This window comes from Rattus rattus, chromosome 14 (genome assembly GCF_011064425.1).
Source record: "Rattus rattus isolate New Zealand chromosome 14, Rrattus_CSIRO_v1, whole genome shotgun sequence".
Classification (NCBI taxonomy): domain Eukaryota; kingdom Metazoa; phylum Chordata; class Mammalia; order Rodentia; family Muridae; genus Rattus; species Rattus rattus.
Window position 1 is genome coordinate 38248217 of NC_046167.1, and position 10317 is coordinate 38258533.

Sequence of the window (10317 nt, forward strand, 5' to 3'; positions counted from 1 at the left end):
GTTAGTACCTTTTTGATCTAATGTGGCTCTAATTTTTACCTACATTTTAGCAATCACTGACTTTTCCAAATCTATTATTCTGAACATAATATGATGATTCTGATTAAACATTCCTAGTAAACTTCTCAACTTTGGCTTACAAAAGTAACTTCTGACACCTGCTTAAAAGAAAGGGAAGTTTAAATACAAAGTGACAGATAGGATAAGTTGGTTAGGAGTAAAAGACCAGCCTTGTTAGGAGATCTGTGGAACCTCCTGTACTTCTAGAGGATGTGTATCGACACCAGCCTTTGCTCAGCTGTGTTCTCTATCACTGCAGAGCTTTTTAAAACACAGCTTGGTGATGCCCACTTTCAGCTCTGGCTCTGCTCATGAGCCCCCACTACAGAAGTCTGTGCTTTCCAGTGGATGTCCTCCAGGAAATTGTCCTACTACATTACAGATTTGTTTGAATTACTCTGGGAAGGCAATTGACGCATAGGCCAGGTTTCCTGTAAATCCCTCCTCCCCGAAGAGTGGATGGTTCCTATGATATCTAAGAAAGCAAGGCCTATGGAAAGTTCTGGGTGATTTATTCAGCTATATCTCAAAGAACTATATTATCACTTCAGCTTCCAACTTGTAAACCCCAGGGCAGACAGTGGTGAAGCCAGTGGCTATGACAAGGAATCAAAGCACCACCATGAAGACCACAGACTTATCTCCCCGGAGTCTATTTTCCCACCATTCTTCTGAGAATCACTTTCAAAGAGAACCTAATGAAATTAAAGTGGAAACAAGTGGTCTAATATCTAATCCCAGAGACAAAATATAACTTGGTTGAAGCAGCATTATTTAAGATTTAAGGGTTCACATCTTAAAGCCAAGATCAACAACTTCCTAGGCTTCTCAGTGAAGCAAACTTTGAATCTAAGTAAAAGTTCTTTCATTTGTGAAATAGAGAGAGTGCTGTCTTTTTCCAATATGAGAACTAAATGAATTATGGCATAGATTACACACAAATATTATACACAATCTATAGCAGCATTGCTATGTGTGCATCGCTCCGCCTCTCTTGTCACTATTTTTATCTGAATTTATTGCGCTCGTATTGCTTCTGAGTATTGTAAACTTCCTCTGATGAAGACAAAGTTCTCATAGACAAACCCACAGAGAGATGTGAGTGTTCCTGGGTTCCCAGAATTCAGACACTGGAGGTCTACTTCCCCTCTCAAGAGGAGTGCTTGAGGAGGTGAGAATCAGTGATTTATCTCTGATCCAGATGTTTATATTAGGCTATTCATATAGATCCTCAGGCTTAGAGTTTCTATTTGGCATTCATATCAATAACTGAGGATATGGTCTCAAAGAGTGAGTCAAACACTGAGAGATTTTGTACATTCTTTGTGTGTTTACATGCTAAAGAAAAGCTTCTTAGAATGTGTCAGCCAGTGTGCATACAGAGAACTGGCTACCGGATGATAAGAATTGTGAACTCTCCTTCTTCAGCGCTCCTATAACACAGTGCAAAGTATCTACAGTATTTCCAAGAAATCCAAACAAACGACACAAACAAAACCAAACCTAAGGAGAGCAAGTCTGAATGGTTCTTTGCTGCCTAATTCTTCTTGCTATACCCCTTAAATACAACTTGCCTTTTCAAAAAGGTTCACACTACAAATGGTTTTTCTGAGGAGTATTGTCAATGCAGTCCTAATGAAAGCAGGACAGAAAATGTCTGAGAGTATTAGCAGGATGGAGGAAACAGCTCAGGCCAGCAGCTACAGCTTATCCACCACATGGTTGGCCAAAACCACAGTGCTGAGGTCACAGCAAAGTGGACGGAAGCACTAATTTTATCAGTGTCAAAATGCAAGTATCTCCTTCTGAAGGAGGGTGGGGAGGAGGGGGTGGGGGAGGGGAGGAGAGGGAGGAGAGGGAGGGAGAGAGAGAGAGAGAGAGAGGCATTGAGACATTTTTTTTTTTTACTGGCTAATTTGTTATTGCAATTAAGGTTAAGGTCACACTTCCCTTTGCAACAAGAGAAGACCCAAACAGCATGACCAAGAAAGCGCTGTAAAGAACTTTTCCAAGATACTGTTTTTCTCCTGGAAAATGTGGTTTATCTAATTGATGACTGAAGAAAACCATCTTTTTAAACTTCCCACTCAGTGAGTCACCCTGGGGTGTGTCTGCCATGCAGCATCCTGTGAGATCCAGTAATCTCAAGTGGCATGACCAACGCAGCCCCAAACTCCTGCGTCAAGAGGAGTTACGGGTGCTGGGAAACCAGAGCGAGCTGGTTTCCTAAACAGAGTGGTTAGCAAAATTACATGTTATAAAATGAGGCTCCATCCTTTAAAGGATCATTACCTATTTTTAAAAGAACCTGTCCAATAATTCCTCTCAATACGCAAATGTGCACAGTTGGTAAAGGCCAGGTGACTTTCTCCTGAAGGGTGAGAACAGCTACTATATCCTTAGAATTTCTCCCTGTTCACTCAGAATATTTCCATGCCATGGCCAGTTTGAAAGGTGGAAATGAAATGGTAAACTTCAGGAAGTTCTTTTTTTTGATGTAATTTGAGACTCTGAAAAAACAGCTTAAGAACTGAGACAGGGAACATCAAATACTGGGGGAAAAATTGCAGAAAAGTCTGAAACCTTTCATATTGGACCAGAACCTTGCCTGTGCAATAATGATGCATTTTTTGATGCCTAGAATTTGTAGCCATGAGAAAGTTAGAGCTGTAGTTCATAAAAGCATGAGGCATATGATAGGTCATGGAAAGTAGAATGAGGACATTAGGTTTTCCAAAGGGTGAGGATGTGTAACTAGGCAACCTAAGGATAAGAAAGATAAGAAAAACAAAGGCAAAAGGATTGAAAATAAAGTCAAGCTATATTTGCTTTAATATAGCCTATCCTCTTTGTTGTAGATAAGTCAGGGTAGATATCTAGACACAAATGTGATAGGCCAGCTTTTAGATTGTTTAAAATTAATCAAACTTTCAGTGTGTTCTTTGGAATAAACCATAGAGGGAACAGAACAATTGAACAGTACACAAATTTCTCCCCATACTGAAAAGCTCTTACTGTAGGCTTTAAGACTGAATTGGTCTTGAGAAGAATGAACAACACAGCAGCTAGGTTACCAATGTAACCTAGAACAGTAGATCTGGAGTGCTCAGGTCTAAGAGGAAATTCTATTTTGGGAAGTACAGCATAAACGTTTTTTGCCTCCCTTACATAACTATAATACTAAGGACCAACAAGAGGTAACTTCTAGGCTACATAGAGGTAAAGAAATACTTTAGTGCTATTCAGACAGAAGAGGCAAGATGGGGACCAGTCTCATTAATGGGACCAGTTATGTAAGGTTAGCCCAATGTGAGGTTGCCCTTGAGGGGAGAGTTCTGAGCATGCTGAGGATTTAGAATGATTACCTTGTTCCAGATTCACGAGGGCTCTCAGCGGTCAAGGCCTCAGTTGTGCAGACATTTCTTGGTTTTGTTTTGTTTGATTATTATGACTGCTCATTGGCAACAGTGTACATCCCACTGCTTACTCTCCAAGGGACCTCACAGTTGCATATCCACCTCATGATAACCGGCTCTCTGACAGAGGTAGAGAATTGCAGTATAAGATACTATGACATTCCTGGTTGGCACTTAAAAGGAAGGTGAAGAACCAGCCAGTCATTCAACCAGACAAACATTTTATATTATCTGTTACATTTTTTCTTCTTACTTTCTAAAAGTCCTGTCACTGTCACTTCAGATGATCCAGTATTTGGAAAACATGGTATGTCCTGCTCTAAACACCGTAACAGGATAAGATTAAAACCAATGGTCAACTGACACGATCGCTCAGCTGGAAAAGACACTTTCTGCCAGGCTTTCTTATCCCAAGGACTCACATGATGGAAAGAGAGAATTAATTCTTGAATTTGTCCTTTGAACTCAAAGTACTTCACGGCAAGCACAGTCTGTACACAGACTCTTGGACACAAAGTAAATACGTGAGTGTAAGAACAAAAGGTAATAGAATGAGTTTGGATAGTATTTAAACAGAGGGTAGTAGTTAAATACCAAAACAATTGCAGTGAGCTGTATTGGATTTGGGCCTAGCCGCTTTGTGAATGCATAGCTCAAGGTGGCTACTTGACTCTGGGCTGCATGGCCACAGAGGTTTAACCTTGAGACGACTGCCATACGGACATGAGATTGTTGAACTAAGAGCCTCTCCCAGGAAGACCCTGGGAGCAATGACAGGATGTTTCAGCCTGAGCAAAACACCGGATGTCCCTGAGCAGATTCCTGAGAAGGGTTCGACCTTTTCTAAGAACATGTCCCCGGAAGACTGTTGCCTCTTTGTTATAGGAGGATATCTTGCAGTATAGTGATTCACCTTATATCCTTGGGCACTTCCCAAACTCCCCCACCCTAAGCTTCAGTTCCTGCTTCTATTCCTGCCTCAGAGCTTTAAATGCTGTACATTCCTCTCAATAAACGAGACCTTGACAACAGAACTCTTGCTTGGTCTCCTTCTTCTCTTCACCCCCATTTTGGCCCACAGGTAGAAAGCCTCTTCGGGACCCTGAATAACTGGGTCCCCGCTGGCGGGGACAAACAATAAAGCTGTGTAGTTATGTCAGGAATCACACTCAGGGAAAGGATATTCTGAATTATTCTTTCTGTTAGATATATTACACAGCCAGTCAGAAATCGATTGGTAGCATCAGAATATTAAAGTCAGAAGGACCTGATAAAATGAGTCTGTTGGTTCATTTTTATTATCAACTTAACATTATCTAGAGTTATGTGGGAAGGAAATATCGGAGTTCACTTAAGATCAGACCTTGATCAAGCCTGGCTACGGTGGGTCTGTGTGAGAGAGTGTCATGATTAATGATTGCTGGGGGAGGGTTGAGCTACTGTGGATGGTAGCATTTCTGAGCAGGTAGATTTGGGCTGTGTAGTATAAGGAAGCTTGCTGAGTACGAGCCAAAGAGCAAACCAGCAGGCAGCAATCCCCCATGATTTCTGTTCTAGGCATGTCTGTTCCAGGTCCCCCATGATTTCTGTTCTAGGCATGTCTGTTCCAGGTCCCCCATGATTTCTGTTCTAGGCATGTCTGTTCCAGGTCCCCCATGATTTCTGTTCCAGGCATGTCTGTTCCAGGTCCCCCAAGATTTCTGTTCTAGGCATGTGTGTTCCAGGTCCCCCATGATTTCTGTTCTAGGCATGTCTGTTCCAGGTTCTTGCTCTGAGTTCCTGTCCTGACTTCTGTCCTTGATCAACCTGGAATTGTAAAATGAAATAAATCCTTTTCTCCATGGTTTGCTTTTGTTCGCAATGTTTATCACAGCGATCAGAAGCGAGCTAGGACAATGAGCAAAGCTGAGAATTAACGTGCCACCGTAGATGCCTTCCCTGCAAGTGAGCAAGCTTGTCTCATGGTAAGGAACTCAGAGTTCCTAGTAACTTCTCTAATGAGTCAGTGCGTTGTAGAGGGTGAGGTTAACAGGTGTCCAATTTTTGTCCTGTGAACTGGACAAGCTTTAGAAGGTACACCTTTCCCAGGGGTAGCCCCACATTATTGTCTCTGTGTATTTAATACAGACTCTATTTAAGGATATATTCTACTAACAGAAGTGCACTTTGCATGTCTCCTGAGTATCTAAGCAACCTGAATCAGATCATAAGGGTCACAAGCACTTAGTGGTGTCATATAAACACAATTAAGACAACAAATCACTAAAATAGATAAAGGACTTTACTGCCCATATCCCAAATATTAGAACCGTTTCCATCTAGTTCAAGCCTGATAGAATGAGATTGGATGGGGACGAAAGGAGACAAATATAGAACTGTTACTTTTTTAAGAGAGGTCTAGCAAACAGTGAGTCATTTCCTGTTTTCCCTGCCTCACTTGCTCTCTTGTGCCCTACCATTCTGCACTAGACAGTTTGGTTGGGGTCTGCCATTCAGAAAACATCATATAGATGGTGGTGCTAAAGGGTGACTGATGCCAGCTTGTTGGTCTGAGACAGCCACTAGAAGTTGCTGACCAGAAAAACTTTTATGGACTATAGAGATATGAAAGCTTCCTTTTTATTTTGTGAATCTAATATAAATGACAGAAAGAAGACCACTGCTGAGAGAGACAACATGAAAAATTTTAACTATTGTGTTGAGTTCTTTAAGATAGAATGTTAGCAGAAAATGTTAGACAAAAGTTTTAAAAGATGTTTCATACTGACGCCTTTCCTTGAAGAAAATGAGGTAAGCTGCTAATAGAGAAGCTTTTCTTTAACATGATGAGAAACACTCATAACCAATCTTCAGCAATACTCTTTGAATAATGAAGTACTGGAGACACCCCTATTAAAATTGGGCATAAGCTGTGAACATAGGCTCTGACCACAGCTTCACTATGCTTTAATGGTTCTGAGGAGAGCCATTATGGACTCTTCATAACTGTGGAGGTGAACACCCTCCCCCAAGTACCAACTTACGATTGTGTAGCTACATTATTACAGAGGAGCTCTGTTCCCCTTAAGCAAATTCTCTGATCTCTCATGGCTTTCTGAAATGTAGGAGGTGCTCAGGATCCCTTGGAATTCAGCAAGGGTGTTTACAGAAGACGCTGAGGGGGAGTTACTATGTGCTGAGACTAAAGTGTAGCCACAGTGACCAGGTAACGATGTTTGGTTTTACATGTTACAGACCCTCTCCAGGCTGCATCAGAGCATCAGAAAAGCCCCCATGCTACTGGAACCCACTGGAATTATGACTCAGTGTCCTAGTTCTCACGGTGCTAGCTGTAGGATGCGTTGGAGACATGGAAACAGTTGAAGGATAATTTCTGGGGGAAGCTCAATGTTTCTTTCAGTATCTTTACATATGGGTGTCTGGCAGGGGAAAGAGGACTTGAGAAGCATTGTCAGTAGTGGGCAGAGAATGTGACCCTTTGGTTAGGAGCACTTGGCTCAAGATCATCCAGTATTTGTCATCAAATATTGAATAAGTGAATTATGCTTTTCCTCAGATTTTGGTTGGCTTAACAGCAGCCTCAAAAACAAAAATGTCCAGGATTTAATGGGATGGAAAGCCTCTAGTAGTTGAAATACTGCATTATAGTATTTCTGAAAAGTCAGGAGGCTGTCACGTCTCTCACTTTGTATTTTCTCATTGCAATGCTACCAGAACTTTCCACCACCTAGTAGGCCTGGTCAGAGCTGGAATTGCTGAAGCTGATGTTGTCTGCTGTGTAAAGCCAAAGGGCTGCATGGGCTGGGATCTGCAAGTTATGTGGGGAACTATCAGAAAGTCTAAGAGTATAATGCTAAGATATTCATAGGCCACGTCAAAGATGGCTTTGTGCTGCCATATTGTTTCCTATAAGGACTAGTCCTCCTCACAAGCATAGCAGTGGTGATGAAGTAGTGGCTGTCTTTCTGTGTGGTACAGAACTTTCAGCTTCAGCACTCTCAACTCTGAAGCTCATGCACAAAATTCCTGGTAACTCCTTACTGCTCCCTGGAATTGAAGAGTAGAGGCAGACCTACAGCTGCGTGGGGGCACACCAGTAGCCTCTTCTGATTGGAAACAAAGGAAGCATCAGAGATTGTTTACGTTGCTAACGTAGGGAAGATCCCGTTTTGAGTGGAACCGTTTCCCTACATTAACATACTGACTTTTACTTTACCATCTCAGCAACTATGTCCACCTCATTTCCCAGTGACTACCACAGAAGCAAGATGCAGTGTGCATACAGCTGAAGAGAACTTCTTACCAGGGTTTGGCTGATAGACCAGATCCTTGAGGTTTCTGTCAATTGGACTGCTCTTAGCACCTACTCTAATAATCCAATCTTTCAGTCACAGACAGGAGAATTTGATCATTTAAACATTTAAACATTTAAACATTTGATCATTTAAACATTGCAGGGAGTGGTAAGGGCAAGTAGTAGGAAATGACTTCAAGATATATGACAATTTTAATTTTAGGAACTTTCTGAATAAAGAATGATTATCATAAATAATATTAATGACAAAAATCAATCAAGCTGAATGTAAATAACATTGAACTTTGTATAGTTTTGTCAAAGTTAAAATCTGGAAACATGAGAGGTGAAAGGTCAGCCTGTCTCCTACTTCTGCCCCTGCTTTCTCAGCTGCTGTCTGGCTGGGCCACCAGACTCAGGATAGACTCTCAGTACCATCGAGGTGAAGCTGACTGAATTTTGCTGCCTGTGCTGCTGTCACTTGGGCTCAAGCACAGCTCTGAATCCCCACTGCACTTGGGCCTGGGCAAGCCCAGCGTTGCATTCCTGCCCCCCCCCCGGGGGGGGCCCCTTCTCAGCCAGGCAGAACATCCTCCAGCCCTCACTTCTTTACCTGCCAGTTACAGCTGCAGCTACAGCACTGAGAAACAGCCCTAGCAATGCCAGAGAACCAGAATGATCATTCTAGGATTTTTTCTAATCCCATCAACTGGGTCGGGACTCGATTTTAAGCCTCCCTTAATCTGGGCCTATTTCGACAAAGTGTTCATTATCGCTGAGTTCTCTGTAGGGGAGAAGCAGGTTTTTGCTTATGTATCCACGTTGCTGTCAGAGTGTAAATTTAATCTATTGGAAGGACTTGTAGCCAAAGAGGTGTTGCAAGTATTAAAAGAAAAAGTCACTTCATTGTCTGATAACCATAAGAATGCATTTGCTGCAGACAGAGATGAAATTGTCTACCCATCAACAGGCGACATCTCCGTATACTGTGATGAGAGAGGAAGTTCATTAGCATCCTGATGTGCTTTTGGTGTCTGACTAGTGCCCACATCCCCAGTGAGTCGTTAAGTGGAGCCAATGTGTTCCAGGTGAAGCTAAGCAGCTGCTTAGAGCAAGTTATGAATTTCAGAGGGAATTTACACACGGAGTAAAGCCTGACTAGACTACTGCACGGATTGAACATTCAAAGTTACTGGAATAATCTTTCTTGGAAAAAAAAATCTGGAAGTGAACTCTTAATAATTGCTGTGAAAAACTAAGGAAGACAAGTTTCTGGATGATATGATTTTAACTTAATTACGTCTGTAGATTACTTTTATATTATTTGGAAATACTCAGTATACTGACCTAATACAAGAAAGCATTTTCTACAAAAAAAAGGTCCGAAAACATGTGTACAGCAATTAAAACTTTTATATGTTTGACCATTATTTCATCCTGTGGTGACATGTTTATTTTAATTGGTTATAATCTTTTTAAAACCAATATGCCCATAAAGTTAGTATTTACTCTTTGAAAAAGTCACTTTTACTATTCTGATGTTAGTAAAACTACTTCATGTTAAATTCAGTATTACTACAAAAGATAGTTTAACTTCAAAATGTTTTTCATACGCTGCAAGTTATTTTTGATGTAACAATTCCACTCTGCGTTAAATATCGCAGCATTTCCCCTGTGCCATACAGGACAAAATAATGTTCTACTTCGGGAGACTGAGAAAGTATATGAATCTGGGGGACACAGCTCACCAATAAAGAGGTTCACAGTATGGGAAAGCCCTGAGCTCAAAACACAGCATGGTAATCACTTAAAATAGAAGATTCGTTTTTAACATACTGGTCATGTTTAGGAGGGTAAGTTTATGTGGAGTCTGTTATTTAAAACATAGTTGGCAAGATTTGTGCACATCTGTCAGAATAAAAAGCTTGTAAGTTGCATTATTTTGCTTTAATTTTTCTTTGCTTAAATTTTTAAGTAAAAAAGTACTCAGGCAAATGCAAATCAAAATGATCCCAAGATTCCACCTTAACCAATCAGAAAGACTATGATCAAAAATTTCAAGCAACAACACATGCTGGCAAGGATGTGGTGAAAGAGGAACACTCCTCCATTGCTGGTAGGATTGCAAATTGATGTGACTATTCGTAAAATCAAGCTTGCAGTTCTGTAGAAATTTCGAAATAGTTCTATCTGGAGACCCAGCTATACTATTTCTGGGCATATACGTAGAAGATGGTTCACCATATTGAAAGCACATGTGCTCTACTGTGTTCATAGGAACCTTATCCATAATAACCTGAAGTTGGAAATAACCCAGAGGTTCCTCAACTGAAGAACTGACACAGAAAATGTGGAATACTATTCAGCTATTTAAAATGAGGATAATAATTTCATAATTTCAAAGGTAAACGGACAGACCTAGAAAATATCCTAGACCCAAAAGTACATGCAAAGTATACACTTATTAATAAGTGGATATTAGCCAAAAAGTACAGAATACCCATGATACATGCCACAGATCCTAAGAAGTTAACAGAAAAAAAGGCC

The 10317-nt window shown here is 40.9% G+C and overlaps 1 pseudogene; it reads left to right on the top strand.

The window, feature by feature from the left end:
• The first annotated feature begins 7356 nt into the window (after nt 1-7356).
• On the top strand, nt 7357-8971 carry LOC116883162 (annotated as a pseudogene).
• Nucleotides 8972-10317: the final 1346 nt, after the last annotated feature.